Raw genomic sequence first — 19,098 nt, forward strand, 5'->3', positions numbered from 1 at the left:
AGAGTTCCTCCGCTGTAGCTGTTCTGGCAGGCTGAACCTCCAGGCGTCGGACATCCGGTAAGGACCGGTCGTCCGGTGGCTGTGACTTGTTATCAGCCCTTTCTCTTGTTCCTCGCACTTGGTGTCCTCGCCGTCTTGTCCAATCCTCCTCGCTGATCCATGGTCTTCCTCCTAGTTCCTGGACATGCATAGCTCACACATTTGAGGTAGTAGCCATGTCTCACATGTAAAAAGTGAAGGTTCGGTGAGGAGCGAGTTAACCTTGTGTCCAATGGTGTATGTTCGAGGTCTCGTATTATGTACCCTTGGGTCATGGTGAGTGGTCCAAGTGGACATGGGGATGATCGTAGGATGCTCCGCATCATCTCCCCCCCCCCTTGGTAAAGATCCGACCTCGGATCGTGATCCTCATCACCATGGAAACGGTTGTCGTGGACGGACTTGTAGTTGGACGGAGTTGAAGGCATGGTGCAAACCAAGTACTCCAAGGTGTCGCCGGAGTGGTATACATGCAAAAAGAGCAAACACAAGCAACACTCGAAAATACAATGGTTAGCGCACACAAAGTGTCCATCATGTAAGAATGAGTCCATGTGGCAAGATTGATCGTGACAAAGCGCATGAAGCTTATCAAGAAGATCTAGAATGATATGCAAAGCATTCATGGGAGCAAATGCATTTATTGTGCATACAAATGTATTGTGATTATGATCAATGCAACCATGGTGCAAAATGATGTCATAGTGACACGGTTTATCAATAACATGAATATGGTAATGGGTGCTCAATGTGATGTGGTCATGCAATTGATGGAGGCAATAAGATCATTATGTATGAATATGCCATCAGGAAAGATCACAACAAATTTGTTAAGGAAATGCACAAGCTCATATATCATGGATGACATGGGAATACAAGATGCAACAAGGCAATCATAATATGAGTCAATCCATGCATAAGATGCAAAATTTTCATGTGTGTGAGACGTCCATCGAGCATGACATGTGTGAGCACAATCAACAAATATGGAGGTGTTGGTGTACCAACGCTCGATGTCGTGGCATGTGTGGAGGTTCGAAGGTTCATCCAATAAGTCCAAGCGCTCCTCAATGCGAACGTCCATAGAGCCAATCTTCAACATCGGTCCTCCATCCAATATGTGCAACATGTAGACAAGAAGAAGGAAACAACGATGAAAGAATGACCCATCCAATATGCGTATGTGAGGATGGCTCAAAGGGAAGGAGGTCACCTTTAGGAGATTCTCGCAAATGTTGTTGTTGCACATCGTGTATGCCTTCGCATGACCAAGTTGTCACATAACGACACCGCCTTGTGAATCCTCCAAAATGAAAGAACATGACAAACACTTGGAAAAACAAATGAGGTTAGCGGAAGTGCAAAACCTATCATTCGTGTGGTAAGATACCCCACAAGTGTATGCATCATGCTCATCATAAGAAAGGACAAGGGAGCATTTCATAGTATGGAGGCATATGATGTGAGAACAACCAAATACAATAGGCGCAATCAAGCAAGCATGCATCACAAGTAAAGTGTCCAAGTCTGCAAGATCAATAAGCATAGATGCAACAATTGGAGGCAAGCGACAATGAACAAGATGTATCATGTGAGGGGCATGAACATATATGTCATCAACCCAAGAAAGCGAGTAAGAAAGGAACATGGGTGATGCAACAAAGCAAGCAATCATAGCAATCAAGTGGTGTGAGCTAGTAGCGCGAAGATGCAACATACTAGAGGGAATCACGTCAAGTATCTCATGTGTGCAAATGGTGGTCATGAATAACGCACAAAACATATCACAAGCATGAAGGCAAAATATGAGCAAAATATTATCAATGTATTGGCGAGAGGCCATATGTAAATAGAAATGGGACATCATGACTCTCCCAACACAACAAGCAACAATAGAATGAGGCACATGATAAACATGGCAATAGCAACAAGGATCTCCATCAAGCATGCAAATACACATAGGAGTAGTAAAATGGTGAATCATGGGTAAGTGCAAGCAAGGGTCACAATTGCATGGCAAAGACATAGAAATAGGCATAACATGTAAAGTGAACATGGTACGATGGGAATAAATGAACAAGTAGTATATAGCCCAAAGCCGTGTGAGAACCAAGTAGAAGAGATGCGCGTAGTCCTTGCGCAAAAGGAACGGTGGTAAGGAGAGTCCACGGGATCCCAAATCGTTGCTGCTCTCAAGAGATCCTTTCATCAACTCTTGGGATTGAAAGGTTGACGAGTATACGTGAATACCTACACAAAACAAAGACAAAGGGAAAATTGTGTGTGCGTGGTATATGTACACATCATCCATCATGATGCGCACGTGCAAGTGTTGGTTAGCAAAAAATAGCCAATGCTCAAATAAATGAGATGTGTGATATATAAACATGTCATCCATCATGATTGGTTTTTTGTTATGTATAGCATAATGGAGACTCAAATTGTGTAATGCATCACAAGAAATATGTAGAGCATTGTTATTCATGGAATGCATACGGTGCAAGCAATTATGAGAATCATGCAAAGTATGGAATGCATCAAAATCTCCTAATATGTATGAGGAAACTATGGGGGTCTCCTCATGAGAATTAATGGAAACCTCACATGGAGAATATTGACAACATCCAAATCAAAGCATATTTGGTTCTATGTGATCATGGCATTGTTGGGGAACGTAGCAGAAATTCAAAATTTTCCTACGTGTCACCAAGATCTATCTATGGAGAGACCAGCAACGAGTAGAAAGAGAGTGCATCTACATACCCTTGTAGATCGCTAAGCGAAAGCGTTCAAGTGAACGGGGTTGATGGAGTCGTACTCGCCGTGATTCAAATCACCGATGATCCTAGTGCCGAACGGACGGCACCTCCGTGTTCAACACACGTACAGCCCGGTGACGTCTCCCACGCCTTGATCCAGCAAGGAGAGAGGGAGAGGTTGAGGAAGACTCCATCCAACAGCAGCACAACGGCGTGGTGGTGGTGGAGGAGCGTGGCAGTCCAGCAGGGCTTCGCCAAGCACCGAGGAGGAGTAGGAAGAGAGGTAGGGCTGTGCCAGAACTTCGTGTATAGCTCCCATGCGCCTCCCCACTATATATAGGGGTGGAGGGGCTGGTTTCTTGCCCTCCAAGTCCATTGGGGCGTTGGCCAAGGTGGGAGGAAAGAAATCTCATTATTTCCTTCCCCACCGATTGTTATCCCCCCTTTTTAGGGATCTTGATCTTATCCCTTCGGGATATGATCTTATTCCTTCTAAGGGGGGATCTTGGTGCGCCTTGACCAGGGGTGTGGGGCCTTGCCCCACTACCCACGTCCATGTGGGTCCCCCCATGCAGGTGGGCCCCACTCCGGAACCTTCTAGAACCTTCCCGGTACAATACCGAAAAATCCCGAACATTTTCCGGTGGCCAAAATAGGACTTCCCATATATAAATCTTTACCTCCGGACCATTCCGGAACTCCTCGTGACGTCCGGGATCTCATCCGGGACTCCGAACAACATTCGGTAACCACATACAAACTTCCTTTATAACCCTAGCGTCATCGAACCTTAAGTGTGTAGACCCTACGTGTTCGGGAGACATGTAGACATGACCGAGACGTTCTCCGGTCAATAACCAACAGCGGGATCTGGATACCCATGATGGCTCCCACATGTTCCACGATGATCTCATCGGATGAACCACGATGTCAAGGACTTAATCAATCCCGTATTCAATTCCCTTTGTCTATCGGTATGTTACTTGCCCGAGATTCGATCGTCGGTATCCAATACCTTGTTCAATCTCGTTACCGGCAAGTCACTTTACTCGTTCCGTAACACATCATCCCGTGATCAACTCCTTGGTCACATTGCGCATATGATGATGTCCTACCGAGTTGGCCCAGAGATACCTCTCCGTTTACACGGAGTGACAAATCCCAGTCTCGATCCGCATAAAACAATAGATACTTTCGGAGATACCTGTAGTGCACCTTTATAGTCACCCAGTTACGTTGTGACGTTTGATACACCCAAAGCACTCCTACGGTATCCAGGAGTTACACGCTCTCATGGTCAAAGGAAGAGATACTTGACATTGGCAAAGCTCTAGCAAATGAACTACACGATCTTTTGTGCTAGTCTTAGGATTGGGTCTTGTCCATCACATCATTCTCCTAATGATGTGATCCCGTTATCAACGACATCCAATGTCCATAGCCAGGAAACCATGACTATCTGTTGATCACAACGAGCTAGTCAACTAGAGGCTCACTAGGGACATATTGTGGTCTATGTATTCACACGTGTATTACGATTTCCGGATAATACAGTTATAGCATGAATAAAAGACAATTATCATGAACAAGGAAATTAATAATAACACTTTTATTATTGCCTCTAGGGCATATTTCCAACAGTCTCCCACTTGCACTAGAGTCAATAATCTAGTTCACATCGCCATGTGATTAACACTCACAGGTCACATCGCCATGTGACTAATACCCAAGAGTTTTAGGTTTGATCATGTTGCTTGTGAGAGAGGTTTTAGTCAACGGGTCCGAACCTTTCAGATCCGTGTGTGCTTTACAAATCTCTATGTCATCTCCTAGATGTAGCTACCACGCTCTATTTGGAGCTATTCCAAATAACTGTTCTACTTGGAGCTATTCTAAATTGTTGCCCCATAATACGTATCCGGTATCTCTTCTTAGAGCTATCCGGATAGGTGTTAAGCTTGCATCGACGTAACCTTTACGACGAACTCTTTTACCACCTCCATAATCGAGAAAATTCCTTAGTCCACTAGTTACCAAGGATAACTTTGACCGCTGTCTGTGATCCATTCATGGATCACTCTTGTACCCCTTGACTGACTCATGGCAAGGCACTCTTCAGGTGAGGTACACAGCATAGCATACTGTAGAGCCTATGTCTTAAGCATAGGGGACGACCTTCGTCCTTTCTCTCTATTCTGCCGAGGTCGAGCTTTAAGTCTTAACTTCGTACCTTACAACTCAGGCAAGAACTCCTTCTTTGACTGGTCCATCTTGAACACCTTCAAGATCATGTCAAGGTATGTGCTCATTTGAAAGTATTATTAAGCATTTTGATCTATCCTTATAGATCTTGATGCTCAATGTTCAAGTAGCTTAATCCAGGCTTTCCATTGAAAAACACTTTCAAAATAACCCTATATGCTTTCCAGAAATTCTACGTCATTTCTGATCAACAATATGTCAACAACATATACTCATCAGAAATTCTATAGTGATCCCACTCACTTCTTTGGAAATACAAGTTTCTCGTAAACTTTGTACAAACCCAAAATCTTTGATCATCATCAAAGCACACATTCCAACTCCGAGATGCTCACTCCTGTCCTTAGAAGGATTGCTGGAGCTTTGCATACTTATTAGCATCTTTTGGGATTGACAAAACCTTCCGGTTGTATCACATACAACCTTTCCTCAAGTATAACGTCGAGGAAACAATGTTTTGACATCCTATCTGCAAGATTTCATCAATCATGCAGTAACTGCTAATCCAATTCCAACAGACTCTTAGCATCACTACGAGTGAGAAAACCTCACCGTAATCAACTCCTTGAACTTGTCGGAAAACATCTTAACAACAAGTCGAGCTTTCTTAATGGTGACATTTACCATCATTGTCCGTCTTCCTTTTGAAATCCATCTGTACTCATTAGCCTTACGACCATCGAGCCGTTCTGCCAAAGTCTACACTTTGTTTTCATACATGGATCCTCTCTCGGATTTTATGGCCTCAAGCAATTTATCGGAATCCGGGCCCACCATCGCTTCTCCATAGCTCGTAGGTTCATTGTTGTCTAGCAACATGACTTCCAAGACAGGATTACCGTACCACTCTGAAGTAGTACGTATCCTTGTCACCCTATGAGGTACAGGAGTGACTTGATCCGAAGTTTCATGATCACTATCATAAGCTTCTACTTCAATTGGTGTAGGTGCCACAGGAACAACTTCCTGTGCCCTGCTACACACTGGTTGAAGTGATGGTTCAATAACCTCATCAAGTCTCCACCATCCTCCCACTCAACTCTTTCGAGAGAAACCTTTCCTCGAGAAAGGACCCGATTCAAGAAACAATTCATATTGCTTTCGGATCTGAATTAGGAGGTATACCCAACTGTTTTGGGTGTCCTATGAAGATGCATTTTATCCGCTTTGGGTTCGAGCTTATCAATCCTGAAACTTTTTCACATAAGCGTCGCAGTCCCAAACCTTTAAGAAGCAACAACTTAGGTTTCTCCAAACGGTGTCGTCTCAAACGGAATTACGTGGTGCCCTATTTAAAGTGAATGTGGTTGTCTCTAATGCCTAACCCATGAACGATAGTGGTAATTCGATAAGAGAAATCATGGTACGCATCATATCCAATAGGGTGCAACTATGATGTTCGGACACACCATCACACTATGGTGTTCCAGGCGGTATTAATTGTGAAACAATTTCCACAATGTCTTAATTGTGTGCCAAAACTCATAACTCAGATATTCATCTCTATGATCATATCATAGACATTTTATCCTCTTGTCACAATGATCTTCTACTTCATTCTGAAATTACTTGAACCATTCAATGATTCAGACTTGTGTTTCATCAAGTAAATATTCTCAACATCTACTCGAATCATCTGTGAAGTAAGAACATAATGATATTCACTGCATGCCTCAGCACTCATTGGACTACACACATCAAAATGTGTTACTTCCAACAAGTTGGTATCTTGTTCCATCTTACTGAAACCGAGGCTTTTCAGTCATCTTGCCCATGTGGTATGATTTGCATATCTCAAGTGATTCAAAATCAAGTGAGTTCAAACGGTCCATTTGCATGGAGTTTCTTCATGCATATATACCAATAGACATGGTTCGCATGTCTCAAACTATTCAAAAACGAGTGAGTCCAAAGATCCATCAACATGGAGCTTCTTCATGCGTTTTATACCATTATGACTTACATGGCAGTGCCACAAGTAAGTGGTACTATCATTACTATCTTATATCTTTTGGCATGAAAATGTGTATCACTACGATCGAGATTTAATAAACCATTCAGGTTTAATGCTAATCTTGATGGTAGAGGGAGCGTGCGATGTTTGATCACATCAAACTTGGAAACACTTCCAACATATATCGCCAGCTCACCTTTAGCTAGTCTTCGTTTATTCCGTAGCTTTTATTTCGAGTTACTAACACTTAGCAACCGAACCGGTATCTAATACCCTGGTGCTACTAGGAGTACTAGTAAAGTACACATTAACATAATGTATATCCAATATACTTCTATCGACCTTGCTAGCCTTCTTATCTACCAAGTATCTAGGGTAATTCTGCTCCAGCGGCTATTCCCCTTATCACAGAAGCACTTAGTCTCGGGTTTGGGTTCAACCTCGGGTTTCTTCACTGGTGCAGCAGCTGATTTGCCGTTTCATGAAGCATCCCTTCTTGCCCTTGCCCTTCTTGAAACTAGTGGTTTCACCAACCATCAACAATTGATGCTCCTTCTTGATTTCTACTTTCGTGGTGTCAAACATCACGAATATCTCAAGGATCATCATATCTATCCCTGATTTGTTATAATTCATCACAAAGCTCTAGTAGCTTGGTGGTAATGACTTTGGAAAAACATCACTATCTCATCTGGAAGATCAACTCCCACTCGATTCAAGTGATTGTTGCACTCAGACAATCTGAGCACAAGCTCAACGATTGAGCTTTTCTCCCTTAGTTTGCAGGTTAAGAAAATCGTCGGAGGTCTTATACCTCTTGACGTGGGCACGAGCCTGAAATCCCAATTTCAGCCCTCGAAACATCTCATATGTTCCGCGATGTTTCGAAAAACGTCTTTGGTGCCTTAATTCCAAACCGTTTAACTGAACTATCACGTAGTTATCAAAACGTGTATGTCCGATGTTCACAACATCCACAAACGACGTTTGGGGTTCAGCACACTGAGCGGTGCATTAAGGACATGAACTTTCTAGTGTCCGCATAATCGCTACTGTGAACTTTCAACTATATTTTCTCTAGGAACATATCTAAAACAGTAGAACTAAAGCGCGAGCTACGACATAATTTGCAAAAAGGTCTTTTGACTATGTTCAAGATAATTAAGTTCATCTTATGAACTCCCACTTAGATAGACATCCCTCTGGTCATCTAAGTGATCACATGATCCGAGTCAACTAGGCCGTGTCCGATCATCACGTGAGATGGACTAGTCATCATCGGTGAACATCTTCATGTTGATCGTATCTACTATACGACTCATGCTCGACCTTTCGGTCTCCGTGTTCCGAGGCCATGTCTGCACATGCTAGGCTCGTCAAGTTAACCCTAAGTGTTTTCGCTCTGTAAAACTGTCTTACACCCGTTGTATGTGAACGTAAGAATCCATCACACCCGATCATCACGTGGTGCTTAGAAGCGACGAACTGTAGCAACGGTGCACAGTTAGGGGAGAACACTTCTTGAAATTTTGTAAGGGATCATCTTATTTACTACCGCCGTCCTAAGTAAACAAGATGCATAAACATGATAAACATCACATGCAATCAAATAGAGTAGTGACATGATATGGCCATATCATATAGCTCCTTTGATCTTCATCTTCGGGGCTCCATGATCATCTTGTCACCGGCATGACACCATGATCTCCATCATCATGATCTCCATCATCGTGTCTTCATGAAGTTGTCACGCCAACGACTACTTCTACTTCTATGACTAACGCGTTTAGCAATAAAGTAAAGTAGTTTACATGGCGTTCTTCAATGACACGCAGGTCATACAATAAATAAAGACAACTCCTATGGCTCCTGCCGGTTGTCATACTCATCGACATGCAAGTCGTGAATCCTATTACAAGAACATGATCAATCTCATACATCACATATCATTCATCACATTCTTCTTGGCCATATCACATCACATAGCATACCCTGCAAAAACAAGTTAGACGTCCTCTAATTGTTGTTGCATGTTTTACGTGGCTGCTATGGGTTTCTAGCAAGAACGTTTCTGACCTACGCAAAACCACAACGTGATATGCCAATTGCTATTTACCCTTCATAAGGACCCTTTTCATCGAATCCGTTCCGACTAAAGTGGGAGAGACTGGCACCCGCTAGCCACCTTATGCACCAAGTGCATGTCAATCGGTGGAACCTGTCTCACGTAAGAGTACGTGTAAGGTCGGTCCGGGCTGCTTCATCCCACAATACCGTCGAAACAAGATTGGACGAGTAACGGTAAGCATATTGAACAAAATCAACGCCCACAACTACTTTGTGTTCTACTCGTGCAAAGAATCTACGCAATAGACCTAGCTCATGATGCCACTGTTGGGGAACGTAGCAGAAATTCAAAATTTTCCTACGTGTCACCAAGATCTATCTATGGAGAGACCAGCAATGAGTAGAAAGAGAGTGCATCTACATACCCTTGTAGATCGCTAAGCGGAAGCGTTCAAGTGAACGGGGTTGATGGAGTCGTACTCGTCGTGATTCAAATCACCGATGATCCTAGTGCCGAACGGACGGCACCTCCGCGTTCAACACACGTACAGCCCGGTGACGTCTCCCACGCCTTGATCCAGCAAGGAGAGAGGGAGAGGTTGAGGAAGACTCCATCCAACAGCAGCACAACGGCGTGGTGGTGGTGGAGGAGCGTGGCAATCCAGCAGGGCTTCGCCAAGCACCGAGGAGGAGTAGGAAGAGAGGTAGGGATGTGCCAGAACTTCGTGTATAGCTCCCATGCGCCTCCCCACTATATATAGGGGTGGAGGGGCTGGTTTCTTGCCCTCCAAGTCCATTGGGGCGTTGGCCAAGGTGGGAGGAAAGAAATCTCATTATTTCCTTCCCCACCGATTGTTATCCCCCCTTTTTAGGGATCTTGATCTTATCCCTTCGGGATATGATCTTATTCCTTCTAAGGGGGGATCTTGGTGCGCCTTGACCAGGGGTGTGGGGCCTTGCCCCACTACCCACGTCCATGTGGGTCCCCCCATGCAGGTGGGCCCCACTCCGGAACCTTCTAGAACCTTCCCGGTACAATACCGAAAAATCCCGAACATTTTCCGGTGGCCAAAATAGGACTTCCCATATATAAATCTTTACCTCCGGACCATTCCGGAACTCCTCGTGACGTCCGAGATCTCATCCGGGACTCCGAACAACATTCGGTAACCACATACAAACTTCCTTTATAACCCTAGCGTCATCGAACCTTAAGTGTGTAGACCCTACAGGTTCGGGAGACATGTAGACATGACCGAGACGTTCTCCGGTCAATAACCAACAACGGGATCTGGATACCCATGATGGCTCCCACATGTTCCACGATGATCTCATCGGATGAACCACGATGTCAAGGACTTAATCAATCCCGTATTCAATTCCCTTTGTCTATCGGTATGTTACTTGCCCGAGATTCGATCGTCGGTATCCAATACCTTGTTCAATCTCGTTACCGGCAAGTCACTTTACTCGTTCCGTAACACATCATCCCGTGATCAACTCCTTGGTCACATTGCGCATATGATGATGTCCTACCGAGTGGGCCCAGAGATACCTCTCCGTTTACACGGAGTGACAAATCCCAGTCTCGATCCGCATAAAACAATAGATACTTTCGGAGATACCTGTAGTGCACCTTTATAGTCACCCAGTTACGTTGTGACGTTTGATACACCTAAAGCACTCCTACGGTATCCAGGAGTTACACGCTCTCATGGTCGAAGGAAGAGATACTTGACATTGGCAAAGCTCTAGCAAATGAACTACACGATCTTTTGTGCTAGTCTTAGGATTGGGTCTTGTCCATCACATCATTCTCCTAATGATGTGATCCCGTTATCAACGACATCCAATGTCCATAGCCAGGAAACCATGACTATCTGTTGATCACAACGAGCTAGTCAACTAGAGGCTCACTAGGGACATATTGTGGTCTATGTATTCACACGTGTATTATGATTTCCGGATAATACAGTTATAGCATGAATAAAAGACAATTATCATGAACAAGGAAATATAATAATAACACTTTTATTATTGCCTCTAGGGCATATTTCCAACAGGCATGGCATAGTAGAAGAATTGCGCAAATCATGTAAAGGAAGCATGGCAATATCATCACATGAAAACAAAATCCAATGACCATCATCTCGTCATCTATGCCATAAGTGCAAATGGGATTTATGTTAATGGGGCATGCATAAGTACTATGTTGAGATTGAAATGATGCAATATGGGAGATCTCACTCATAGCATATGACAAGTTCAAAGGATTGTCAAACATGATGTGACCGATAGAATTTTCACATGATATCCTATGGAGCATATCATCACAAATAGGCAAATCAACATGCTCATCATCATATTCATCATAAATAGGTAAGTCATGACATGAAGAAGTCGCACTAGCATGAAGCATGGGAATAGGTGGATCAACATCATGCAAGTAATCATTGGTGAGATAGTCCACTTATATTACCATCACTTATATTACCTTTAGAGCATCGCTCATGTGTTGTAGGTGAGGTGTCGAAGACCAAGGCGTGATCATCTTCATCTCGATGGAACCATGTGGGGGTGCATCATCGTCCACCATGGCCATTGTCGTCTCCATTGGAGGTATGGAATCGTCGAGGATAGGCATGTCGTCATGTAGGAGACCTAGCACCAAAGAAGAAAATACACTTGGAGTAAAGGTTAAGTCGTTAGAAATCATGGTGGCCTCACATGTCGTGTCAACTACCTCACTCACTTCCTCTTGTATGCTCTCTCTCATATGGTTGGTGGAGTCACTCAGATGGCTCTCAACCTCACATAGAATGTGCGGCATGCTCTCAAGTGTGGGGCTAGTGGTTGTCACACTCATCCTCTCATAGGAAATGCACTCAATGTCATATATGGTGGAGTCACTCATCTCACTCATGGGGTGGTGGCTCTACTCACATGCAAATTGGGTCATCTCATGATATGTGGGTGTCGGAGAGATGTAGGTGTAAACGTCTCCATGCTCAATCATGTCGTAATCATAGCCGTGGATGAATGCCGAAGATGGCACATCATCACTCTCCTCTAGGACCAAAGATAAGGTCTCGTGTGCGGTCTCGTAGCTTGACTTGGAGTATGAGTCCAATATGGGCGTTTGTCTTCATTTTGTTGAAGATGTTCATGCTAGACGTCGTGGTCGAAGGGGATGGCCCTTGCTTGACCTTCTTGTCACCGTCTTGTTGTTGGAGGCCCATATGATGTGGCACCTTGTAGCTCATCTCCATGACCGAAGGGAATGTCCCATGCTCGGACATCTTCCTTGGGGGGCTTTCGAAGATGGAAGTGTCGCCCTCGCTCGTAGGTGGTCGCCTTGTACTTGATGATGTCGATGTAAGCGAACTCACGAGAAGTAGGCGAAGATGCCATACGTTCAAAGGCGAAGATGCCTTGATAGCACTTGGCGAAGATGCCCAAGGGGTTGTTGTAGCCGTAGCTCCGTCTTGGTGGTGCTCGTCTCGCGGTCTTCTCTTATGCTCATGAAGGTTGGCCTTAGCCTGAAGTAGGGCCCGTTGGGACTTGTGCATTTGCGCTTGGTGAGCATTGCTATGTCTTGAGCTTGTGTTGGTTTTCCCCGAAGAGGAAGGGATGATGCAGCAGAGTAGCGTAAGTATTTCCCTCAGTTTTTGAGAACCAAGGTATCAATCCAGTAGGAGGCCACGCTCAAGTCCCTCGTACCTGCACAAAACGATAGCTACTCGCAACCAACACGATTAGGGGTTGTCAATCCCTTCACGGTCACTTACGAGAGTGAGATCTAATAGATATAATATTTTTGGTATTTTTGGTATAAAGATGCAAAGTAAAAAAGTAAAGGCAAAACAAAACGCAAAGCAAGATTAAAGTGATGGAGATTGATATGATGAGAATAGACCCGGGGGCCATAGGTTTCACTAGTGGCTTCTCTCAAGAGCATAAGTATTCTACGGTGGGTGAACAAATTACTATTGAGCAATTGACAGAATTGAGCATAGTTATGAGAATATCTAGGCATGATCATGTATATAGGCATCACGTCCGTGACAAGTAGATCGAAATGATTCTGCATCTACTACTATTACTCCACTCATCGACCGCTATCCAGCATGCATCTAGAGTATTAAGTTAAAAATAGAGTAACGCCTTAAGCAAGATGACATGATGTAGAGAGATAAATTCATGCAATATGAAATAAACCCCATCTTGTTATCCTCGATGGCACCGATGCAATAAGTGCCTTGCTGCCCCTTCTGTCACTGGGTAAGGACACCGCAACATCGAACCCAAAGCTAAGCACTTCTCCCATGGCAAGAACTACCAATCTAGTTGGCCAAACCAAACGTATAATTCAAAGAGACTTGCAAAGATAACCAATCATACATAAAAGAATTCAGAGAAGATTCAAATATTATTCATAGATAGACTTGATCATAAACCCACAATTCATCGGTCTCAACAAACACACCGCAAAAAGAAGATTACATCGAATAGATCTCCACAAGAGAGGGGGAGAACTTTGTATTGAGATTCAAAGAGAGAGAAGAAGCCATCTAGCTACTAACTATGGACCCGAAGGTCTGAGGTAAACTACTCACACTTCATCAGAGAGGCTTAGAAGCCCTCCGTGATGACGACCCTCTTCCAGCGGAGCTCCAGAACAGGCCCCAAGATGGGATCTCGTGGATACAAAAAGTTGCGACGGTGGAATTAGGTTTTTGGCTCCTGTTCTGATCGTTTGGGGGTACGTGTGTATATATAGGAGGAATAAGTACACCGGAGGAGCAACGTGGGGCCCATGAGGCAGGGGTGCGCGCCCCCACCCTCGTGACCGCCTCTTTTGTTCCTTGGAGCAGGGTCCAAGTCTCCTGGATCACGTTCGGTGAGAAAATCACGTTCCCGAAGATTTTATTCCGTTTGGACTCCGTTTGATATTCCGTTTCTTCGAAACACTGAAATAGGCAAAAAAACAGCAATTCTGGGTTGGGCCTCCGGTTAATAGGTTAGTCCCAAAAATAATATAAAAGTGGAAAATAAAGCCCAATATAGTCCAAAACAGTAGATAATATAGCATGGAGCAATCAAAAATTATAGATACGTTGGAGACGTATCAGGCATCCCCAAGCTTAATTCTTGCTCGTCCTCGAGTAGGTAAATGATAAAAAGAGAATTTTTGATGCGGAGTGCTACTTGGCATAATTTCAATGCAAATCTTCTTAATTGTGGTGTGAATATTCAGATTTGAAAGATTCAAGACAAAAGTTTATATTGACATAATAATAATACTTCAAGCATACTAACAAAGCAATTATGTCTTCTCAAAATAACATGGCCAAAGAAAGTTATCCCTACAAAATCATATAGTCTGGCTATGCTCTATCTTCACCACACAAAGTATTTAAATCATGCACAACCCCGATGACAAGCCAAGCAATTGTTTCATACTTTAACTTTTTCAAAACTTTTTCAATCTTCACGCAATACATGAGCGTGAGACATGGATATAGCACTATAGGTGGAATAGAATGGTGGTTGTGGAGAAGACAAAAAGGAGAATATAGTCTCACATCAACTAGGCGTATCAACGGGCTATGGAGATGCCCATCAATAGATATCAATGTGAGTGAGTAGGGATCGCCATGCAATGGATGCACTAGAGCTATAAGTATATGAAAGCTCAAAAAGAAACTAAGTGGGCGTGCATCCAACTTGCTTGCTCATGAAGACCTAGGGCAATTTGAGGAAGCCCATCATTGGAATATACAAGCCAAGTTCTATAATGAAAAATTCCCACTAGTATATGAAAGTGATAACATGAGAGACTCTCTACTATGAAGATCATGGTGCTACTTTGAAGCACAAGTGTGGTAAGAGGATAGTAACATTGTCCCTTCTCTCTTTTTCTCTCATTTTTTTATTTTTTTATTTGGGCCTTTTCTCTTTTTTTTTTTTTATGGCCTCTTTTTATTTGGGCTTCTTTGGCCTTTTTTATTTATTTTTCGTTCGGAGTCTCATCCCGACTTATGGGGGAATCTTAGTCTCCATCATTCTTTCCTCACATGGGACAATGCTCTAATAATGATGATCATCACACTTTTATTTTTCTTACAACTCAACAGTTACAACTCGATACTTAGAACAAAATATGACTCTATGTGAATGCATCCGGTGGTGTACCGGGATATGCAATATGACAATGATGAATGTGTCATGATGAACTAGATGGTGGAAAGTTGCATGGCAATATATCTGAGAATGGCTATGGAAATGCCATAATAGGTAGGTATGGTGGCTGTTTTGAGGAAGGTATATGGTAGGTGTATGATACCGGCGAAAGGTGCGCGATATTAGAGAGGCTAGCAAAGGTGGAAGGGTGAGAGTGCGTATGATCCATGGACTCAACATTAGTCATGAAGAACTCATATACTTATTGCAAAAATCTAGAAGTTATCAAAGAAAAGTATTACGCGCATGCTCCTAGGGGGATAGATTGGTAGGAAAAGACCATCGCTCGTCCCTGACCGCCACTCATAAGGAAGACAATCAATAAATAAATCATGCTCCAACTTCATCACATAACGGTTCACCATACGTGCATGCTACGGGAATCACAAACTTCAACACAAGTATTCTTTAAATTCACGACTACTCAACTAGCATGACTTTAATATTATCACCTCCATATCTCAAAACAATTATCATGCTTCAATCTTTTCTTAGTATTCAACACACTCAAAAGAAAGTTTCACAAATCTTGAATACCAAGCATATTATTATTAAGCAAATTACCATGCTATTAAGAGACTCTCAAAATAATTTAAGTGAAGCATGAGAGATCAATAGTTTCTTTAAAACAAATCCACCACCGTGCTCTAAAAGATCTAAGTGAAGCACATAGAGCAAAATTATAATGCTCAAAAGAGGTAAGTGAAGCACATAGAGCAAAACTACTTAGCTCAAAAGATATAAGTGAAGCACATAGAGCAAAACTACTTAGCTCAAAAGATATAAGTGAAGCACGTAGAGTATTCTATCAAATTTTAATTCATGTATGGCTCTCTCAAAAGGTGTGTACAGCAAGTATGATTGTGGTATACTAATACACAAAGACACAAATAATACAAGACGCTCCAAGCAAAACACATATCATGTTGGTGAATAAAAATATGGCTCCAAGTAAATTACCGATGGAAGTGGACGAAAGAGGGGATGCCTTCCGGGGCATCCCCAAGCTTTGACTTTTTGGTGTCCTTGGATTATCGTGGGGGTGCCATGGGCATCCCCAAGCTTAGGCTCTTGCCGCTCCTTGTTCCGTGGTCCATCAAAAGAATTCACCCAAAACATGAAAACTTCACAACACAAAACTCAAAATAGAAAACTCGTGAGCTCCGTTAGCGAAAGAAAACAAAAGACCACTTCAAGGTACTGTAATTAACTCATTATTTATTTATATTGGTGTTAAACCTACTTTATTCCAACTTCTATATGGATTATAAACTATTTTACTAACCATAGATTCATCAAAATAAGCAAACAACACACGAAAAACAGAATATGTGAAAAACAGAACAGTCTGTAGTAATCTGTAGCTAGCGCAAGATCTGAAACCCCAAAAATTCTAAAATAAATTGCTGGACGTGATAAATTTATCTATTAATCATTTTCAAAAAGAATTAACTAAATAACACTCTTCAAATAAAAATGACAGCAGTTCTCGTGAGCGCTAAAGTTTCTGTTTTTTACAGCAAGTTCAACAAGACTTTCCCAAAGTCTTCCCAATGGTTCTACTTGGCACAAACACTAATTAAACACAAAAAACACAACCAAAACAGAGGATAAATAATTTATTTATTACTAAGCAGGAGAAAAAATCAAGGAATAAAAATAAAATTGGGTTGCCTCCCAACAAGCGCTATCGTTTAACGCCCCTAGCTAGGCATAAAAGCGAGGATAGATCTAGGCATTGCCATCTTTGGTAGGCAATCCATAAGTGGCTCTCATGATAGTTTCATATGGTAATTTTATTTTATTTCTTGGAAAGTGTTCCATGCCCCTTTTTAATGGAAATTGAAATCTAATATTCCCTTCCTTCATATCAATAATCGCACCAACCGTTCTAAGGAAAGGTCTACCAAGAATAATAGGGCAAGAAGGATTGCAATCTATATCAAGAACAATGAAATATAAGGGCACATAATTCCTATTTGCAACAATAAGAACATGATTAATCCTTCCCATAGGTTTCTTAATAGTAGAATCCGCGAGAAGCAAGTTTAGAGAGCAATCATCAAATTTGCGGAAATCTAGCAAATCACACAAAGTTTTGGGAATAGTGGAGACACTAGCACCCAAATCACACAAAGCATAAAACTCATGATCTTTAGTTTTAATTTTTAATAGTTGGTTCCCACTCATCATAGAGTTTTCTAGGGATAGAAAATTTCAACTCAAGTTTTTCTTCATAAGATTGCATCAAGGCATCAACAATATGTTCGGTGAAGGCTTTATTTTGAATATAAGCATGTGGAGAATTTAGCACGGATTGCAACAAGGAAATACAATCAATTAAAGAGCAACTTTCATAATTAAATTCCTTGAAATCCAATATAGTTGGTTTAGCAACATCTAGATTTTTATTTCTTTCAATCCCACTTTCATCAATTTCATCATTAAGATCTAAATACTCCGAATTTTTATAACACCTTCTAGGTAAAGGAAGATCATATTCAGTTTCATCAAGATTCATATTGCAAAACAAAGATTTAATAGGAGACACATCAATAACTTCTAGATCTTCATCTTGATTTTCATAGGCATTGGAGGAACACGCTTTAATAAAGGCATCTTTGGAAGCACGCATCCTAGCGGTTCTTTCCTTGCACTCATCAATGGAAATTCTCATGGCTTTGAGAGACTCATTGATATCATGCTTAGGAGGAATAGATCTAAGCTTTAAGGAATCAATCTCAAGAGAAATTCTATCAATGTTCCTAGCCAAATCATCAACTTTAAGCAATTTCTCCTCAAGCAAAGCATTAAAATTCTTTTGTGAATTCATAAACTCTTTAACACTATTCTCAAATTCAGAGGGCATCTTATTATAATTTCCATAAGAGTTTTTGTAGGAATTCCCATAATTATTAGAAGGATTACTAGGATATGGCCTAGGATTAAAATTCCCTCTATAAGCGTTGTTACCAAAATTATTCCTACCAACAAAATTCACATCCATAGATTCATCATTATTCTCAATCAAAGTAGACAAAGGCATATCATTAGGATAAGAAGAAACACTCTTAGTAGAAAATAATTTCATAAGTTCATCCATCTTTCCACTCAACACATTAATTTCTTCTATCGCATGCACCTTTTTATTAGAAGATCTTTCATTATGCCATTGAGAATAATTAACCATAATATTATCTAGGATTTTAGTAGCATCTCCTAAAGTGATTTCCATAAAAGTGCCTCCCGCGGCCGAATCTAAAAGATTTCTAGAAGCAAAATTCAATCCGGCATAAAAAATTTGTATAATCATCCACAAATTCAAACCATGAGTAGGGCAATTACATATCATTAATTTCATTCTCTCCCAAGCTTGTGCAACATGTTCATGATCAAGTTGTTTAAAGTTCATAATATCATTTCTAAGAGAGATGATCTTAGCAGGAGGAAAATATTTAGAGATAAAAGCATATTTGCACTTGTTCCATGAATCAATACTATTTTTAGGCAAAGACAAAAACCAAGCTTTCGCATGATCTCTAAGAGAAAAAGGAAATAGCTTCAATTTAACGACATCATTGTTGACATCTTTTTTCTTTTGCATATCACATAAATCAACAAAGCTATTCAGATGAGTAGCGGCATCTTCACTAGGAAGGCCGGCGAATTGATCTTTCATAACAAGATTCAACAAAGCACTATTAATTTCACAAGATTCAGCATCGATAAGAGGAGCAAACGGAGTGCTAAGGAAATCATTATTATTGGTATTGG

Source organism: Triticum dicoccoides, chromosome 2A (assembly GCF_002162155.2).
Source record: "Triticum dicoccoides isolate Atlit2015 ecotype Zavitan chromosome 2A, WEW_v2.0, whole genome shotgun sequence".
NCBI lineage: Eukaryota > Viridiplantae > Streptophyta > Magnoliopsida > Poales > Poaceae > Triticum > Triticum dicoccoides.